Below are 17,717 nucleotides of genomic sequence, written 5' to 3' on the forward strand. Positions count from 1 at the left end.
TTTTTTTTAGAGAAAATACATTAAAAATGCATTATAATATTCAATTAAATGCCCGACGTCCGGGCTTTCAACAAATTAGGAAATAATTCAAAAGAATTTTGTCCAAAAAGATAAAGTCCTAGTGAAAAACAAATATATTTCACTACTCGTCACTGCCCTTCATTAGACAAATCGGTAAAATAAATGGCAAAAAAACAAAAAAGCCAATCAACACGAGGACTTCCCAAGAGGTCACCCATCTTAGTACTACTCTCGCCCAAGCACGCTTCAGTGCAGAGTTCTGATGGGTTCTGGTGCATTAGTGCTGGTATGATCGATTGCTGAAAGGATCTTACTAGTTTTACTACTTAACACGTCTCCAATGTGTTGGCTCGATCCGGCTAACTCCTATTAATTTTTCGTGGAAAGTCCGATCAGGACAAGTGATGACTCGTTGGAAATCTTACGACGAGTAGATCGTTTTGGAGCAGTCATTCTGAACAATTAACATCTTTTTAGTAGTTTTTTTTTAGTGAAAATACATTAAAATGCATTATAATATTCAATTAAATGCCCTGCGTTCGGTTTTTCAACAAATTAGGAAATAAATCAAAAGAAGTTTGTTCAAAAGATAAAGTCCTAGTGAAATCAAATATATTTCACTACTCGTCTTTGTCCTTCATTAGACAAATCGGCAAAAAAAAAATGGCAAAAAAACAAAAAAGGCAAACAACACGAGGACTTCCCAAGAGGTCACCCATCTTAGTACTACTCTCGCCCAAGCACGCTTTACTGCAGAGTTCTGATGGGTTCTGGTGCATTAGTGCTGGTATGATCGATTGCTGAAAGGATCTAACTAGTTTTACTACTTAACACGTCTCCAATGTGTTGGCTCGATCCGTCTAACGCCTATTAATTCTTCGTGGAAAGTCCGATCAGGACAAGTGATGACTCGTTGGAAACCTTACGGCGAGGAGATCGTTTTGGAGCAGTCATTCTGAACAATTAACATCTTTTTAATAGTTTTTTTTTAGAGAAAATACATTAAAAATGCATTATAATATTCAATTAAATGCCCGACGTCCGGGCTTTCAACAAATTAGGAAATAATTCAAAAGAATTTTGTCCAAAAAGATAAAGTCCTAGTGAAAAACAAATATATTTCACTACTCGTCACTGCCCTTCATTAGACAAATCGGTAAAATAAATGGCAAAAAAACAAAAAAGCCAATCAACACGAGGACTTCCCAAGAGGTCACCCATCTTAGTACTACTCTCGCCCAAGCACGCTTAACTGCAGAGTTCTGATGGGTTCTGGTGCATTAGTGCTGGTATGATCGATTGCTGAAAGGATCTTACTAGTATTACTACTTAACACGTCTCCAATGTGTTGACTCGATCCGTCTAACGCCCATTAATTCTTCGTGCAAAGTCCGATTAGGACAAGTGATGACTCGTTGGAAACCTTACGACGAGGAGATTCTTTTGGAGCAGTTATTCTGAACAATCAACATATTTTTAATAGTTTGTTTTAGTGAAAATACATTAAAAATGCATTATAATATTCAATTAAATACCCGGCGTCCGGGTTTTCAACAAATTAGGAAATAATTCAAATGAATTTTGTCCAAAAAGATAAAGTCCTGGTGAAAACAAATATATTTCACAACTCATCACTGCCCTTCATTAGACAAATCGGTAAAATAAATGGCAAAAAAACAAAAAAGCCAATCAACACGAGGACTTCCCAAGAGGTCACCCATCTTAGTACTACTCTCGCCCAAGCACGCTTAACTGCAGAGTTCTGATGGGTTCTGGTGCATTAGTGCTGGTATGATCGATTGCTGAAAGGATCTTACTAGTATTACTACTTAACACGTCTCCAATGTGTTGACTCGATCCGTCTAACGCCCATTAATTCTTCGTGCAAAGTCCGATTAGGACAAGTGATGACTCGTTGGAAACCTTACGACGAGGAGATTCTTTTGGAGCAGTTATTCTGAACAATCAACATATTTTTAATAGTTTGTTTTAGTGAAAATACATTAAAAATGCATTATAATATTCAATTAAATACCCGGCGTCCGGGTTTTCAACAAATTAGGAAATAATTCAAAAGAAGTTTGTCCAAAAAGATAAAGTCCTAATGAAAACAAATATATTTCACTACTCGTCATTGCCCTTCATTAGACAAATCGGCAAAAAAAATGGCAAAAAAACAAAAAAGACAATCAACACGAGGACTTCCCAAGAGGTCACCCATCTTAGTACTACTCTCGCCCAAGCACGCTTAACTGCAGAGTTCTGATGGGTTCTGGTGCATTAGTGCTGGTATGATCGATTGCTGAAAGGATCTTACTAGTTTTACTACTTAACACGTCTCCAATGTGTTGGCTCAATCCGTCTAACGCCTATTAATTCTTCGTGGAAAGTCCGATCAGAACAAGTGATGACTCGTTGGAAATCTTACAACGAGGAGATTGTTTTGGAGCAGTTATTCTGAACAATCAACATATTTTTAATAGTTTGTTTTAGTGAAAATACATTAAAAATGCATTATAATATTCAATTAAATACCCGGCGTCCGGGTTTTCAAAAAATTAGGAAATAATTCAAATGAATTTTGTCCAAAAAGATAAAGTCCTGGTGAAAACAAATATATTTCACTACTCATCACTGCCCTTCATTAGACAAATCGGCAAAAAAAAATGGCAAAAAAACAAAAAAGGCAATCAACACGAGGACTTCTCAAGAGGTTACCCATCTTAGTACTACTCTCGCCCAAGCACGCTTCACTGCAGAGTTCTGATGGGTTCTGGTGCATTAGTGCTGGTATGATCGATCGCTGAAAGGATCTTACTAGTTTTACTACTTAACACGTCTCCAATGTGTTGGCTCAATCCGTCTAACGCCTTTTAGTTCTTCGTGGAAAGTCCGTTCAGGACAAGTGATGACTCGTTGGAAACCTTACGGCGAGTAGATCGTTTTGGAGCAGTCATTCTGAACAATTAACATCTTTTTAATAGTTTTTTTTAGTGAAAATGCATTATAATATTCAATTAAATGCCCGGTGTCCGGTTTTTAACAAATTAGGAAATAATTCAAAAGAACTTTGTCCAAAAAGATAAATTCCTAGTGAAAACAAATATATTTCACTACTCGTCACTGCCCTTCATTAGACAAATCGGCAAAAACAAATGGCAAAAAAACAAAAAAGCCAATCAACACGAGGACTTCCCAAGAGGTCACCCATCTTAGTACTACTCTCGCCCAAACACGATTTACTGCAGAGTTTTGATCGGTTCTGGTGCATTAGTGCTGTTATGATCGATTGCTGAAAGGATCTTACTAGTTTTACTACTTAACACGTCTCCAATGTGTTGGCTCGATTCGTCTAACGCCTATTAATTCTTCGTGGAAAGTCCGATCAGGACAAGTGATGACTCTTTGGAAACCTTACGGCGAGGAGATCGTTTTGGAGCAGTCATTCTGAACAATTAACATCTTTTTAATAGTTTTTTCTAGAGAAATTACATTAAAAATGCATTATAATATTCAATTAAATGCCTGGCGTCCGGGTTTTCAACAAATTAGAAAATAATTCCAAAGAATTTTGTCCAAAAAGATAAAGTCCTAGTGAAAACAAATATATTTCACTACTCGTCACTTCCCTTCATTAGAAAAATCGGCAAAAAAAATGGCAAAAAAACAAAAAAGACAATCAACACGAGGACTTCCCAAGAGGTCACCCATCTTTGTACTACTCTCTCCCAAGCACGCTTAACTGCAGAGTTCTGATGGGTTTTGCTGCATTAGTGCTGGTATAATCGATTGTTGAAAGGATCTTACTAGTTTTACTACTTAACACGTCTCCAATGTGTTGGCTCAATCTGTCTAACGCCTATTAATTCTTCGTGGAAAGTCCGATCAGCACGAGTGATGACTCGTTGGAAACCTTACGACGAGGAGATTGTTTTAGAGCAGTCATTCTAAACAATTAACATCTTTTTAATAGTTTTTTTTAGTTAAAATACATTAAAAATGCATTATAATATTCAATTAAATGCCCGGCGTCCGGGTTTTCAACAAATTAGGAAATAATTCATAAGAAATATTCCAAAAAGATAAATTCCTAGTGAAAACAAATGTATTTCACTACTCTTCACTGCCCTTCATTAGACAAATCGGCAAATAAAAAATGGCAAAAAAACTAAAAAGGCAATCAACACGAGGACTTCCCAAGATGTCACCCATCTTAGTACCACTCTCTCCTAAGCACGCTTAACTGCAGAGTGCTGATGGGTTCTGGTGCATTAGTGCTGGTATGATCGATTGCTGAAAGGATCTTACTAGTTTTACTACTTAACACGTCTCCAATGTGTTGGCTCAATCCGTCTAACGCCTATTAATTCTTCGTGGAAAGTCCGATCAGGACAAGTGATGACTCGTTGGAAACCTAACGACGAGGAGATTGTTTTGGAGCAGTCATTCTGAACAATTAACATCTTTTCAAAAGTTTTTTCTAGTGAAAATACATTAAAAATGCATTATAATATTCAATTAAATGCCCGGCGTCCGGGTTTTCAACAAATTAGGAAATAATTCAAAATAATTTTGTCCAAAAAGATAAATTCCTAGTGAAAACAATTATATTTCACTACTCGTCACTGCCCTTCATTAGACAAATTGGAAAAAACAAATGGCAATAAAACAAAAAAGGCAATCAACACGAGGACTTCCCAAGAGGTCACCCATCTTAGTACTACTCTCTCCCAAGCACGCGTAACTGCAGAGTTCTGATGGGTTCTGGTGCATTAGTGCTGGTATGATCGATTGCTGAAAGGATCTTACTAGTATTATTACTTAACACGTCTCCAATGTGTTGGCTCGATCCGTCTAACGCCTATTAATTCTTCGTGCAAAGTCCGATCAGGACAAGTGATGACTCGTTGGAAACCTTACGGCGAGGAGATTGTTTTGGAGCAGTTATTCTGAATAATTAACATCTTTTTAATAGGTTCTTTAGTGAAAATACATTAAAATGCATTATAATATTCAATTAAATGCCCGGCGTCCGGGTTTTCAACAAATTAGAAAATAATTCAAAAGAATTTTGTCCAAAAAGATAAAGTCCTAGTATTAATTCTTCGTGGAAAGTCCGATCGGGACAAGTGATGACTCGTTGGAAACCTTACGGAGAGGAGATTGTTTTGGAGCAGTCATTCTGAACAATTAACATCTTTTTAAAAGTTTTTTCTAGTGAAAATACATTAAAAATGTATTATAATATTCAATTAAATGCCCGGCGTCCGGGTTTTCAAAAAATTAGGAAATAATTCAAAAGAATTTTTTCCAAAAAGATAAAGTCCTAGTGAAAACAAATATATTTCACTACTCGTCACTGCCCTTCATTAGACAAATCGGCAAAAACAAATGGCAAAAAAACAAAAAAAGACAATCAACATGAGGACTTCCCAAGAGGTCACCCATCTTTGTACTACTCTGTCCCAAGCACGCTTAACTGCAGAGTTTTGATGGGTTCTGGTGCATCAGTGCTGGTATGATCGATTGCTGAAAGGATCTTACTAGTTTTACTACTTAACACATCTCCAATGTGTTGGCTCAATCCGTCTAACGCCTATTAATTCTTCGTGGAAAGTCCGATTAGGACAAGTGATGACTCGTTGGAAACCTTACGGCGAGTAGATCGTTTTGGAGCAGTCATTCTGAACAATTAACATCTTTTTAATAGTTTTTTAGAGAAAATACATTAAAAATGCATTATAATATTCAATTAAATGCCCGGCGTCCGAGTTTTCAACAAATTAGGAAATAATTCAAAAGAATTTTGTCCAAAAGATAAAGTCCTAGTGAAATCAAATATATTTCACTACTCGTCTTTGCCCTTCATTAGACAAATCGGCAAAAAAAATGGAAAAAAGAACAAAAAAGGCAAACAACACGAGGACTTCCCAAGAGGTCACCCATCTTAGTACTACTCTCTCCCAAACACGATTTACTGCAGAGTTCTGATGGGTTCTGGTGCATTAGTGCTGGTATAATCGATTGCTGAAAGGATCTTACTAGTTTTACTACTTAACACGTCTCCAATGTGTTGGCTCAATCCGTCTAACGCCTATTAATTCTTCGTGGAAAGTCCGATCAGCACGAGTGATGACTCGTTGGAAACCTTACGACGAGGAGATTGTTTTGGACCAGTCATTCTAAACAATTAACATCTTTTTAATAGTTTTTTTTGGTTAAAATACATTAAAAATGCATTATAATATTCAATTAAATGCCCGGCATCCGGGTTTTCAACAAATTAGGAAATAATTCAAAAGAATTTTGTCCAAAAAGATAAAAGTCCTAGTGAAAACAAATATATTTCACTACTCGTCACTGCCCTTCATTAGAAAAATCGGCAAAAAAAATGGCAAAAAAACAAAAAACACAATCAAGACGAGGACTTCCCAAGAGGTCACCCATCTTAGTACTACTCTCGCCCAAGCACGCTTAACTGCAGAATACTGATGGATTCTGGTGCATTAGTGCTGGTATGATCGATTGCTGAAAGGATCTTACTAGTTTTACTACTTAACACGTCTCCAATGTGTTGGCTCAATCCGTCTAACGCCTATTAATTCTTCGTGGAAATTCCGATCAGGACAAGTGATGACTCGTTGGAAACCTTATGGCGAGGAGATTGTTTTGGAGAAGTCATTCTGAACAATTAACATCTTTTTAATAATTTTTTTAAGTGAAAATACATTAAAAATGCATTATAATATTCAATTAAATGCCCGGCGTCCGGGTTTTCAACAAATTAGGAAATAATTCAAAAGAATTTATTCCAAAAAGATAAAGTCCTAGATAAAAATAAATATATTTCACTACTCGTCACTGCCCTTTATTAGACAAATCGGCAAAAAAAAAATGGCAAAAAAACTAAAAAGGCAATCAACACGAGGACTTCCCAAGAGGTCACCCATCTTAGTACCACTCTCTCCTAAGCACGCTTAACTGCAGAGTGCTGATGGGTTCTGGTGCATTAGTGCTGGTATGATCGATTGCTGAAAGGATCTTACTAGTTTTACTACTTAACACGTCTCCAATGTGTTGGCTCGATCCGGCTAACGCCTATTAATTCTTCGTGGAAGGTCCGATCAGGACAAGTGATGATTCGTTGGAAACCTTACGACGAGGAGATTTTTTGGAGCAGTCATTCTGAAAAATTAACATCTTTTTAATAAAATTTTTTAGTGAAAATACATTAAAAATGCATTATAATATTCAATTAAATGCCCGGCGTCCGGGTTTTCAACAAATTAGGAAATAATTCAAAAGAATTTTGTCCAAAAATATAAAGTCTTAGTGAAAACAAATATATTTCACTACTCGTCACTGCCCTTCATTAGACAAATCGGCAAAAAAAATGGCAAAAAAACAAAAAAGGCAATCAACACGAGGACTTCCCAAGAGGTCACCCATCTTAGTACCACTCTCGCCCAAGCACGCTTAACTGCAGAATTCTGATGGATTCTGGTGCATTAGTGCTGGTATGATCGATTGCTGAATGGATCTTACTAGTTTTACTACTTAACACGTCTCCAATGTGTTGGCTCAATCCGTCTAACGCCTATTAATTCTTCGTGGAAAGTCCGATCAGGACAAGTGATGACTCGATGGAAACCTTACGGCGAGGAGATTGTTTTGGAGCAGTCATTCTGAACAATTAACATCTTTTTAAAAGTTTTTTCTACTGAAAATACATTAAAATTGCATTATAATATTCAATTAAATGCCCGGCGTCCGGGTTTTCAACAAATTAGGAAATAATTCAAAAGAATTTTTTCCAAAAAGATAACGTCCTAGTGAAAACAAATATATTTCACTACTCGTCACTGCCCTTCATTAGACAAATTGGCAAAAACAAATGGCAATAAAACAAAAAAGGCAATCAACACGAGGACTTCCCAAGAGGTCACCCATCTTAGTACTTCTCTCTCCCAAGCACGCGTAACTGCAGAGTTCTGATGGGTTCTGGTGCATTAGTGCTGGTATGATCGATTGCTGAAAGGATCTTACTAGTATTATTACTTAACACGTCTCCAATGTGTTGGCTCGATCCGTCTAACGCCTATTAATTCTTCGTGCAAAGTCCGATCAGGACAAGTGATGACTCGTTGGAAACCTTACGGCGAGGAGATTGTTTTGGAGCAGTTATTCTGAATAATTAACATCTTTTTAATAGGTTCTTTAGTGAAAATACATTAAAATGCATTATAATATTCAATTAAATGCCCGGCGTCCGGGTTTTCAACAAATTAGAAAATAATTCAAAAGAATTTTGTCCAAAAAGATAAAGTCCTAGTATTAATTCTTCGTGGAAAGTCCGATCGGGACAAGTGATTACTCGTTGGAAACCTTACGGAGAGGAGATTGTTTTGGAGCAGTCATTCTGAACAATTAACATCTTTTTAAAAGTTTTTTCTAGTGAAAATACATTAAAAATGCATTATAATATTTAATTAAATGCTCTGCGTCCGGGTTTTCAACAAATTAGGAAATAATTCAAAAGAATTTTGTCCAAAAAGATAAAGTCCTAGTGAAAACAAATATATTTCACTACTCGTCACTGCCCTTCATTAGACAAATTGGCAAAAACAAATGGCAAAAAAACAAAAAAGAGAATCAACACGAGGACTTCCCGAGAAGTCACCCATCTTAGTACTACTCTCGCCCAAGCACGCTTAACTGCAGAGTTCTGATGGGTTTTGGTGCATCAGTGCTGGTATGATCGATTACTGAAAGGATCTTAATAGTATTATTACTTAACACGTCTCCAATGTGTTGGCTCGATCCGTCTAACGCCTATTAATTCTTCGTGCAAAGTCCGATCCGGACAAGTGATGACTCGTTGGAAACCTTACGGCGAGGAGATTGTTTTGGAGTAGTCATTCTTAACAATTAACATCTTTTTAATAGATTTCTTTAGTGAAAATACATTAAAAATGCATTATAATATTCAATTAAATGCCCGGCGTCCGGGTTTTCAACAAATTAGGAAATAATTCAAAAGAATTTTTTCCAAAAAGATAAAGTCCTAGTGAAAACAAATATATTTCACTACTCGTCACTGCCCTTCATTAGACAAATCGGCAAAAAAAAATGGCAAAAAAACAAAAAAGACAATCAACATAAGGACTTCCCAAAAGGTCACCCATCTTTGTACTACTCTGTCCCAAGCACGCTTAACTCCAGAGTTTTGATGGGTTCTGGTGCATTAGTGCTGGTATGATCAATTGCTGAAAGGATCTTACTAGTTTTACTACTTAACACATCTCCAATGTGTTGGCTCAATCCGTCTAACGCCTATTAATTCTTCGTGGAAAGTCCGATTAGGACAAGTGATGACTCGTTGGAAACCTTACGGCGAGTAGATCGTTTTGGAGCAGTCATTCTGAACAATTAACATCTTTTTAATAGTTTTTTAGAGAAAATACATTAAAAATGCATTATAATATTCAATTAAATGCCCGGCGTCCGAGTTTTCAACAAATTAGGAAATAATTCAAAAGAATTTTGTCCAAAAGATAAAGTCCTAGTGAAATCAAATATATTTCACTACTCGTCTTTGCCCTTCATTAGACAAATCGGCAAAAAAAATGGCAAAAAGAACAAAAAAGGCAAACAACACGAGGACTTCCCAAGAGGTCACCCATCTTAGTACTACTCTCTCCCAAACACGATTTACTGCAGAGTTCTGATGGGTTCTGGTGCATTAGTGCTGGTATAATCGATTGCTGAAAGGATCTTACTAGTTTTACTACTTAACACGTCTCCAATGTGTTGGCTCAATCCGTCTAACGCCTATTAATTCTTCGTGGAAAGTCCGATCAGCACGAGTGATGACTCGTTGGAAACCTTACGACGAGGAGATTGTTTTGGACCAGTCATTCTAAACAATTAACATCTTTTTAATAGTTTTTTTTGGTTAAAATACATTAAAAATGCATTATAATATTCAATTAAATGCCCGGCATCCGGGTTTTCAACAAATTAGGAAATAATTCAAAAGAATTTTGTCCAAAAAGATAAAAGTCCTAGTGAAAACAAATATATTTCACTACTCGTCACTGCCCTTCATTAGAAAAATCGGCAAAAAAAATGGCAAAAAAACAAAAAACACAATCAAGACGAGGACTTCCCAAGAGGTCACCCATCTTAGTACTACTCTCGCCCAAGCACGCTTAACTGCAGAATTCTGATGGATTCTGGTGCATTAGTGCTGGTATGATCGATTGCTGAAAGGATCTTACTAGTTTTACTACTTAACACGTCTCCAATGTGTTGGCTCAATCCGTCTAACGCCTATTAATTCTTCGTGGAAATTCCGATCAGGACAAGTGATGACTATTTGGAAACCTTACGGCGAGGAGATTGTTTTGGAGAAGTCATTATGAACAATTAACATCTTTTTAATAATTTTTTTAAGTGAAAATACATTAAAAATGCATTATAATATTCAATTAAATGCCCGGCGTCCGGGTTTTCAACAAATTAGGAAATAATTCAAAAGAATTTATTCCAAAAAGATAAAGTCCTAGATAAAAATAAATATATTTCACTACTCGTCACTGCCCTTCATTAGACAAATCGGCAAAAAAAAAATGGCAAAAAAACTAAAAAGGCAATCAACACGAGGACTTCCCAAGAGGTCACCCATCTTAGTACCACTCTCTCCTAAGCACGCTTAACTGCAGAGTGCTGATGGGTTCTGGTGCATTAGTGCTGGTATGATCGATTGCTGAAAGGATCTTACTAGTTTTACTACTTAACACGTCTCCAATGTGTTGGCTCGATCCGGCTAACGCCTATTAATTCTTCGTGGAAGGTCCGATCAGGACAAGTGATGATTCGTTGGAAACCTTACGACGAGGAGATTTTTTGGAGCAGTCATTCTGAAAAATTAACATCTTTTTAATAAATTTTTTTAGTGAAAATACATTAAAAATGCATTATAATATTCAATTAAATGCCCGGCGTCCGGGTTTTCAACAAATTAGGAAATAATTCAAAAGAATTTTGTCCAAAAATATAAAGTCTTAGTGAAAACAAATATATTTCACTACTCGTCACTGCCCTTCATTAAAAAAAATGGCAAAAAAACAAAAAAGGCAATCAACACGAGGACTTCCCAAGAGGTCACCCATCTTAGTACCACTCTCGCCCAAGCACGCTTAACTGCAGAATTCTGATGGATTCTGGTGCATTAGTGCTGGTATGATCGATTGCTGAATGGATCTTACTAGTTTTACTACTTAACACGTCTCCAATGTGTTGGCTCAATCCGTCTAACGCCTATTAATTCTTCGTGGAAAGTCCGATCAGGACAAGTGATGACTCGTTGGAAACCTTACGGCGAGGAGATTGTTTTGGAGCAGTCATTCTGAACAATTAACATCTTTTTAAAAGTTTTTTCTACTGAAAATACATTAAAATTGCATTATAATATTCAATTAAATGCCCGGCGTCCGGGTTTTCAACAAATTAGGAAATAATTCAAAAGGATTTTTTCCAAAAAGATAACGTCCTAGTGAAAACAAATATATTTCACTACTCGTCACTGCCCTTCACTAGACAAATCGGCAAAAAAAAAGGCAAAAAAACAAAAAAGACAATCAACACGAGGACTTCCCAAGAGGTCAGCCATCTTAATACTACTCTCGCCCAAGCAAACTTAACTGCAGAGTTTTGATGGGTTCTGGTGCATTAGTGCTGGTATGATCGATTGCTAAAATGATCTTACTAGTTTCACTACTTAACACGTCTCCAATGTGTTGGCTCGATCCGTCTAACGCCTATTAATTCTTCGTGGAAAGTCCGATCAGGACGAGGGATGACTCGTTGGAAACCTTACGACGAGGAGATTGTTTTGGAGCAGTCATTCTAAACAATTAACATCTTTTTAATAGTTTTTTTAGTTAACATACATTAAAAATGCATTATAATATTCAATTAAATGCCCGGCGTCCGGGTTTTCAACAAATTAGGAAATAATTCAAAAGAATTTATTCCATAAAGATAAAGTCCTAGATAAAAACAAATATATTTCACTACTCGTCATTGCCCTTCATTAGACAAATTGGCAAAAAAAAATGGCAAAAAAACTAAAAAGGCAATCAACACGAGGACTTCCCAAGAGGTCACCCATCTTAGTACCACTCTCTCCTAAGCACGCTTAACTGCAGAGTGCTGATGTGTTCTGGTGCATTATTGCTGGTATGATCGATTGCTGAAAGGATCTTACTAGTTTTACTACTTAACACGTCTCCAATGTGTTGGCCCGATCCGGCTAACGCCTATTAATTCTTCGTGGAAGGTCCGATCAGGACAAGTGATGATTCGTTGGAAACCTTACGACGAAGAGATTTTTTGGAGCAGTCATTCTGAACAATTAACATCTTTTTAATAATTTTTTTTAATGAAAATACATTAAAAATGCATTATTAATATTCAATTAAATGCCCGGCGTCCGGGTTTTCGACAAATTAGGAAATAATTCAAAAGAATTTTGTCCAAAAAGATAAAGTCCTAGTGAAAACAAATATATTTCACTACTCGTCACTGCCCTTCATTAGACAAATTGGCAAAAAAAATGGCAAAAAAACAAAAAAGGCAATCAACACGAGGACTTCCCAAGAGGTCACCCATCTTAGTACCACTCTCGCCCAAGCACGCTTAACTGCAGAATTCTGATGGATTCTGGTGCATTAGTGCTGGTATGATCGATTGCTGAAAGGATCTTACTAGTTTTACTACTTAACACGTCTCCAATGTGTTGGCTAAATCCGTCTAACGCCTATTAATTCTTCGTGGAAAGTCCGATCAGGACAAGTGATGACTCGTTGGAAACCTTACGGCAAGGAGATTGTTTTGGAGCAGTCATTCTGAACAATTAACATCTTTTTAATAATTTTTTTTAGTGAAAATACATTAAAAATGCATTATAATATTCAATTAAATGCTCGGCGTCCGGGTTTTCAACAAATTAGGAAATATTTCAAAAGAATTTATTCCAAAAAGATAAAGTCCTAGATAAAAACAAATATATTTCACTACTCGTCATTGCCCTTCATTAGACAAATCGGCAAAAAAAAATGGCAAAAAAACTAAAAAGGCAATCAACACGAGAACTTCCCAAGAGGTCACCCATCTTAGTACCACTCTCTCCTATGCACGCTAAACTGCAGAGTGCTGATGGGTTCTGGTGCATTAGTGCTGGTATGATCGATTGCTGAAAGGATCTTACTAGTTTTACTACTTAACACGTCTCTAATATGTTGGCTCGATCCGGCTAACCCCTATTAATTCTTCGTGGAAGGTCCGATCAGGACAAGTGATGATTCATTGGAAACCTTACGACGAGGAGATTTTTTGGAGCAGTCATTCTGAACAATTAACATCTTTTTAATAATTTTTTTTAGTGAAAATACATTAAAAATGCATTATAATATTCAATTAAATGCCCGACGTCCGGGTTTTCAACAAATTAGGAAATAATTCAAAAGAATTTTGTCCAAAAAGATAAAGTCCTAGTGAAAACAAATATATTTCACTACTCGTCACTGCCCTTCATTAGACAAATCGGCAAAAAAAATGGCAAAAAAGGCAATCAACACGAGGACTTCCCAAGAGGTCACCCATCTTAGTACCACTCTCGCCCAAGCACGCTTAACTGCAGAATTCTGATGGATTCTGGTGCATTAGTGCTGGTATGATCGATTGCTGAAAGGATCTTACTAGTTTTACTACTTAACACGTGTCCAATGTGTTGGCTCAATCCGTCTAACGCCTATTAATTCTTTGTGGAAAGTCCGATTAGGACAAGTGATGACTCTTTGGAAACCTTACGACGAGGAGATTGTTTTGGAGCAGTCATTCTAAACAATTAACATCTTTTTAATAGTTTTTTTTAGTTAAAATACATTAAAAATGCATTATAACATTCAATTAAATGCCCTGCGTTCGGGTTTTCAACAAATTAGGAAATAATTCAAAAGAATTTTGTCCAAAAGATAAAGTCCTAGTGAAAACAAATATATTTCACTACTCGTCTTTGCCCTTCATTAGACAAATCGGCAAAAAAAATGGCAAAAAAAACAAAAAAGGCAAACAACAGGAGGACTTCCCATGAGGTCACCCATCTTAGTACTATTCTCGCCCAAACACGCTTAACTGCAGAGTTTTGATGGGTTCTGGTGCATTAGTGCTGGTATGATCGATTGCTGAAAGGATCTTACTAGTTTTACTACTTAACACGTCTCCAATGTGTTGGCTCGATCCGTCTAACGCCTATTAATTCTTCGTGGAAAGTCCGATCAGGACAAGTGATGACTCGTTGGAAACCTTACGGCGAGGAGATCATTTTGGAGCAGTCATTCTGAACAATTAACATCTTTTTAATAGTTATTTAGAGAAAATACATTAAAAATGCATTATAATATTCAATTAAATGCCCGGCGTCCGAGTTTTCAACAAATTAGGAAATAATTCAAAAGAATTTTGTCCAAAAAGATTAAATCCTAGTGAAAACAAATATATTTCACTACTCGTCACTGCCCTTCATTAGACAAATCGGTGAAAAAAATGGCAAAAAAACAAAAAAGCCAACCAACACGAGGACTTCCCAAGAGGTCACCCATCTTAGTACTACTCTCGCCCAAGCAAGCTTAACTGCATAGTTCTGATGGGTTCTGGTGCATTAAGGCTAGTATAATCCTTGCTGAAAGGATCTTAGTAGTTTTACTACTTAACACGTCTCCAATGTGTTGGCTCAATCCGTCTAACGCCTATTAATTCTTCGTGGAAAGTCCGATCAGCACGAGTGATGACTCGTTGGAAACCTTACGACGAGGAGATTGTTTTGGAGCAGTCATTCTAAACAATTAACATCTTTTTAATAATTTTTTTAAGTGAAAATACATTAAAAATGCATTATAATATTCAATTAAATGCCCGGCGTCCGGGTTTTCAACAAATTAGGAAATAATTCAAAAGAATTTATTCCAAAAAGATAAAGTCCTAGATAAAAAAAAATATATTTCACTACTCGTCACTGCCCTTCATTAGACAAATCGGCAAAAAAAAAAATGGCAAAAAAACTAAAAAGGCAATCAACACGAGGACTTCCCAAGAGGTCACCCATCTTAGTACCACTCTCTCCTAAGCACGCTTAACTGCAGAGTGCTGATGGGTTCTGGTGCATTAGTGCTGGTATGATCGATTGCTGAAAGGATCTTACTAGTTTTACTACTTAACACGTCTCCAATGTGTTGGCTCGATCCGGCTAACGCCTATTAATTCTTCGTGGAAGGTCCGATCAGGACAAGTGATGATTCGTTGGAAACCTTACAACGAGGAGATTTTTTGGAGCAGTCATTCTGAAAAATTAACATCTTTTTAATAAATTTTTTTAGTGAAAATACATTAAAAATGCATTATAATATTCAATTAAATGCCCGGCGTCCGGGTTTTCAACAAATTAGAAAATAATTCAAAAGAATTTTGTCCAAAAAGATAAAGTCCTAGTGAAAACAAATATATTTCACTACTCGTCACTGCCCTTCATTAGACAAATCGGCAAAAAAAAATGGCAAAAAAACAAAAAAGGCAATCAACACGAGGACTTCCCAAGAGGTCACCCATCTTAGTACCACTCTCGCCCAAGCACGCTTAACTGCAGAATTCTGATGGATTCTGGTGCATTAGTGCTGGTATGATCGATTGCTGAATGGATCTTACTAGTTTTACTACTTAACACGTCTCCGATGTGTTGGCTCAATCCGTCTAACGCCTATTAATTCTTCGTGGAAAGTCCGATCAGGACAAGTGATGACTCGTTGGAAACCTTACGCCGAGGAGATTGTTTTGGAGCAGTCATTCTGAACAATTAACATCTTTTTAAAAGTTTTTTCTACTGAAAATACATTAAAAATGCATTATAATATTCAATTAAAAGCCCGGCGTCCGGGTTTTCAACAAATTAGGAAATAATTCAAAAGAATTTTGTCCCAAAAGATAAAGTCCGAGTGAAAACAAATATATTTCACTACTCGTCACTGCCCTTCACTAGACAAATCGGCAAAAAAAAATGGCAAAAAAACAAAAAAGACAATCAACACGAGGACTTCCCAAGAGGTCAGCCATCTTAATACTACTCTCGCCCAAGCAAGCTTAACTGCAGAGGTTTGATGGGTTCTGGTGCATTAGTGCTGGTATGATCGATTGCTAAAATGATCTTACTAGTTTCACTACTTAACACGTCTCCAATGTGTTGGCTCGATCCGTCTAATGCCTATTAATTCTTCGTGGAAAGTACGATCATGACAAGTGATGACTCGTTGGAAACCTTACGGCGAGGAGATTGTTTTGGAGCAGTCATTAACATCTTTTTAATAGTTTTTCTTTAGAGAAAATACATTAAAAATGCATTATAATATTCAACTAAATGCCAGGCGTCCGAGTTTTCAACAAATTAGGAAATAATTCAAAAGAGTTTTGTCCAAAAAGATAAAGTCCTAGTGAAAACAAATATATTTCACTATTCGTCACTGCCCTTCATTAGACAAATCGGTAAAAAAATGGCAAAAAAACAAAAAAGCCAATCAACACGAGGACTTCCCAAGAGGTCACCCATCTTAAAACTACTCTCGCCCAAGCACGCTTAACTGCAGAGTTCTGATGGGTTCTGGTGCATTAGTGCTGGTATAATCGATTCCTGAAAGGATCTTACTAGTTTTACTACTTAACACGTCTCCAATGTGTTGGCTCAATCCGTCTAACGCCTATTAATTCTTCGTGGAAAGTCCGATCAGGACGAGTGATGACCCGTTGGAAACCTTACGACGAGGAGATTGTTTTGGAGTAGTCATTCTAAACAATTAACATCTTTTCAATAGTTTTTTTTAGTTAAAATACATTAAAAATGCATTATAATATTCAATTAAATGCCCGGCGTCCGGGTTTTCAACAAATTAGGAAATAATTCAAAAGAATTTATTCCAAAAAGATAAAGTCCTAGATAAAAATAAATATATTTCACTACTCGTCACTGTCCTTCATTAGACAAATCGGAAAAAAAAATGGCAAAAAAACTAAAAAAGCAATCAACACGAGGACTTCCCAAGAGGTCACCCATCTTAGTACAACTCTCTCCTAAGCACGCTTAACTGCAGAGTGCTGATGGGTTCTGGTGCATTAGTGCTGGTATGATCGATTGCTGAAAGGATCTTACTAGTTTTACTACTTAACACGTCTCCAATGTGTTGGCTCGATCCGGCTAACGCCTATTAATTCTTCGTGGAAGGTCCGATCAGGACAAGTGATGATTCGTTGGAAACCTTACGACGAGGAGATTTTTTGGAGCATTCATTCTGAACAATTAACATCTTTTTAATAATTTTTTTAGTGAAAATACATTAAAAATGCATTATAATATTCAATTAAATGCCCGGCGTCCGGGTTTTCAACAAATTAGGAAATAATTCAAAAGAATTTTGTCCAAAAAGATAAAGTCCTAGTGAAAACAAATATATTTCACTACTCGTCACTGCCCTTCATTAGACAAATCGGCAAAAAAAAATGGCAAAAAAACAAAAAAGGCAATCAACACGAGGACTTCCCAAGAGGTCACCCATCTTAGTACCACTCTCGCCCAAGCACGCTTAACTGCA

General features: G+C 36.6%; 24 non-coding genes and 10 pseudogenes across 24 annotated transcripts; all 34 read right to left on the minus strand.

The window, feature by feature from the left end:
- Window positions 1-202: 202 nt before the first annotated feature.
- LOC113343908 lies at window positions 203-321 on the minus strand. The gene has a single exon (XR_003357462.1). It is a non-coding gene; the product is annotated as a 5S ribosomal RNA (ribosomal RNA).
- Window positions 322-703: 382 nt separating this feature from the next.
- On the minus strand, window positions 704-822 carry LOC113343020. The gene has a single exon (XR_003356984.1). It is a non-coding gene; the product is annotated as a 5S ribosomal RNA (ribosomal RNA).
- Window positions 823-1,205: 383 nt separating this feature from the next.
- Window positions 1,206-1,324, minus strand: LOC113342987. Its single transcript, XR_003356961.1, has one exon. It is a non-coding gene; the product is annotated as a 5S ribosomal RNA (ribosomal RNA).
- Window positions 1,325-1,705: 381 nt separating this feature from the next.
- On the minus strand, window positions 1,706-1,824 carry LOC113342992. Its single transcript, XR_003356969.1, has one exon. It is a non-coding gene; the product is annotated as a 5S ribosomal RNA (ribosomal RNA).
- A 381-nt stretch (window positions 1,825-2,205) lies between these two features.
- Window positions 2,206-2,324, minus strand: LOC113342768. Its single transcript, XR_003356828.1, has one exon. It is a non-coding gene; the product is annotated as a 5S ribosomal RNA (ribosomal RNA).
- A 382-nt stretch (window positions 2,325-2,706) lies between these two features.
- LOC113343470 lies at window positions 2,707-2,825 on the minus strand. The gene has a single exon (XR_003357273.1). It is a non-coding gene; the product is annotated as a 5S ribosomal RNA (ribosomal RNA).
- A 370-nt stretch (window positions 2,826-3,195) lies between these two features.
- Window positions 3,196-3,314, minus strand: LOC113345090 (annotated as a pseudogene).
- A 381-nt stretch (window positions 3,315-3,695) lies between these two features.
- Window positions 3,696-3,814, minus strand: LOC113344827 (annotated as a pseudogene).
- A 382-nt stretch (window positions 3,815-4,196) lies between these two features.
- LOC113344797 lies at window positions 4,197-4,315 on the minus strand (annotated as a pseudogene).
- Window positions 4,316-4,697: 382 nt separating this feature from the next.
- Window positions 4,698-4,816, minus strand: LOC113343891. The gene has a single exon (XR_003357459.1). It is a non-coding gene; the product is annotated as a 5S ribosomal RNA (ribosomal RNA).
- Window positions 4,817-5,432: 616 nt separating this feature from the next.
- Window positions 5,433-5,551, minus strand: LOC113344815 (annotated as a pseudogene).
- A 379-nt stretch (window positions 5,552-5,930) lies between these two features.
- LOC113344481 lies at window positions 5,931-6,049 on the minus strand. Its single transcript, XR_003357839.1, has one exon. It is a non-coding gene; the product is annotated as a 5S ribosomal RNA (ribosomal RNA).
- A 382-nt stretch (window positions 6,050-6,431) lies between these two features.
- LOC113344040 lies at window positions 6,432-6,550 on the minus strand. The gene has a single exon (XR_003357562.1). It is a non-coding gene; the product is annotated as a 5S ribosomal RNA (ribosomal RNA).
- Window positions 6,551-6,934: 384 nt separating this feature from the next.
- LOC113344172 lies at window positions 6,935-7,053 on the minus strand. The gene has a single exon (XR_003357692.1). It is a non-coding gene; the product is annotated as a 5S ribosomal RNA (ribosomal RNA).
- Window positions 7,054-7,433: 380 nt separating this feature from the next.
- Window positions 7,434-7,552, minus strand: LOC113343713. Its single transcript, XR_003357376.1, has one exon. It is a non-coding gene; the product is annotated as a 5S ribosomal RNA (ribosomal RNA).
- Window positions 7,553-7,934: 382 nt separating this feature from the next.
- Window positions 7,935-8,053, minus strand: LOC113344021. Its single transcript, XR_003357544.1, has one exon. It is a non-coding gene; the product is annotated as a 5S ribosomal RNA (ribosomal RNA).
- A 615-nt stretch (window positions 8,054-8,668) lies between these two features.
- Window positions 8,669-8,787, minus strand: LOC113344165. The gene has a single exon (XR_003357690.1). It is a non-coding gene; the product is annotated as a 5S ribosomal RNA (ribosomal RNA).
- A 382-nt stretch (window positions 8,788-9,169) lies between these two features.
- On the minus strand, window positions 9,170-9,288 carry LOC113345050 (annotated as a pseudogene).
- A 379-nt stretch (window positions 9,289-9,667) lies between these two features.
- Window positions 9,668-9,786, minus strand: LOC113344491. Its single transcript, XR_003357841.1, has one exon. It is a non-coding gene; the product is annotated as a 5S ribosomal RNA (ribosomal RNA).
- Window positions 9,787-10,168: 382 nt separating this feature from the next.
- LOC113344121 lies at window positions 10,169-10,287 on the minus strand. The gene has a single exon (XR_003357666.1). It is a non-coding gene; the product is annotated as a 5S ribosomal RNA (ribosomal RNA).
- A 384-nt stretch (window positions 10,288-10,671) lies between these two features.
- On the minus strand, window positions 10,672-10,790 carry LOC113344180. The gene has a single exon (XR_003357694.1). It is a non-coding gene; the product is annotated as a 5S ribosomal RNA (ribosomal RNA).
- A 368-nt stretch (window positions 10,791-11,158) lies between these two features.
- Window positions 11,159-11,277, minus strand: LOC113343719. The gene has a single exon (XR_003357377.1). It is a non-coding gene; the product is annotated as a 5S ribosomal RNA (ribosomal RNA).
- Window positions 11,278-11,658: 381 nt separating this feature from the next.
- Window positions 11,659-11,777, minus strand: LOC113344703 (annotated as a pseudogene).
- Window positions 11,778-12,159: 382 nt separating this feature from the next.
- Window positions 12,160-12,278, minus strand: LOC113344833 (annotated as a pseudogene).
- A 381-nt stretch (window positions 12,279-12,659) lies between these two features.
- Window positions 12,660-12,778, minus strand: LOC113343725. The gene has a single exon (XR_003357378.1). It is a non-coding gene; the product is annotated as a 5S ribosomal RNA (ribosomal RNA).
- A 383-nt stretch (window positions 12,779-13,161) lies between these two features.
- Window positions 13,162-13,280, minus strand: LOC113344740 (annotated as a pseudogene).
- A 372-nt stretch (window positions 13,281-13,652) lies between these two features.
- Window positions 13,653-13,771, minus strand: LOC113343732. Its single transcript, XR_003357379.1, has one exon. It is a non-coding gene; the product is annotated as a 5S ribosomal RNA (ribosomal RNA).
- A 381-nt stretch (window positions 13,772-14,152) lies between these two features.
- On the minus strand, window positions 14,153-14,271 carry LOC113344433. Its single transcript, XR_003357811.1, has one exon. It is a non-coding gene; the product is annotated as a 5S ribosomal RNA (ribosomal RNA).
- Window positions 14,272-14,649: 378 nt separating this feature from the next.
- LOC113345200 lies at window positions 14,650-14,769 on the minus strand (annotated as a pseudogene).
- A 384-nt stretch (window positions 14,770-15,153) lies between these two features.
- Window positions 15,154-15,272, minus strand: LOC113344194. Its single transcript, XR_003357702.1, has one exon. It is a non-coding gene; the product is annotated as a 5S ribosomal RNA (ribosomal RNA).
- Window positions 15,273-15,653: 381 nt separating this feature from the next.
- On the minus strand, window positions 15,654-15,772 carry LOC113343736. The gene has a single exon (XR_003357380.1). It is a non-coding gene; the product is annotated as a 5S ribosomal RNA (ribosomal RNA).
- Window positions 15,773-16,154: 382 nt separating this feature from the next.
- LOC113344745 lies at window positions 16,155-16,273 on the minus strand (annotated as a pseudogene).
- Window positions 16,274-16,644: 371 nt separating this feature from the next.
- Window positions 16,645-16,763, minus strand: LOC113344379. Its single transcript, XR_003357781.1, has one exon. It is a non-coding gene; the product is annotated as a 5S ribosomal RNA (ribosomal RNA).
- A 382-nt stretch (window positions 16,764-17,145) lies between these two features.
- Window positions 17,146-17,264, minus strand: LOC113344202. The gene has a single exon (XR_003357705.1). It is a non-coding gene; the product is annotated as a 5S ribosomal RNA (ribosomal RNA).
- Window positions 17,265-17,717: the final 453 nt, after the last annotated feature.

The sequence above is a fragment of the Papaver somniferum genome, chromosome 1 (genome assembly GCF_003573695.1).
Source record: "Papaver somniferum cultivar HN1 chromosome 1, ASM357369v1, whole genome shotgun sequence".
In the NCBI taxonomy this organism is placed as follows: domain Eukaryota; kingdom Viridiplantae; phylum Streptophyta; class Magnoliopsida; order Ranunculales; family Papaveraceae; genus Papaver; species Papaver somniferum.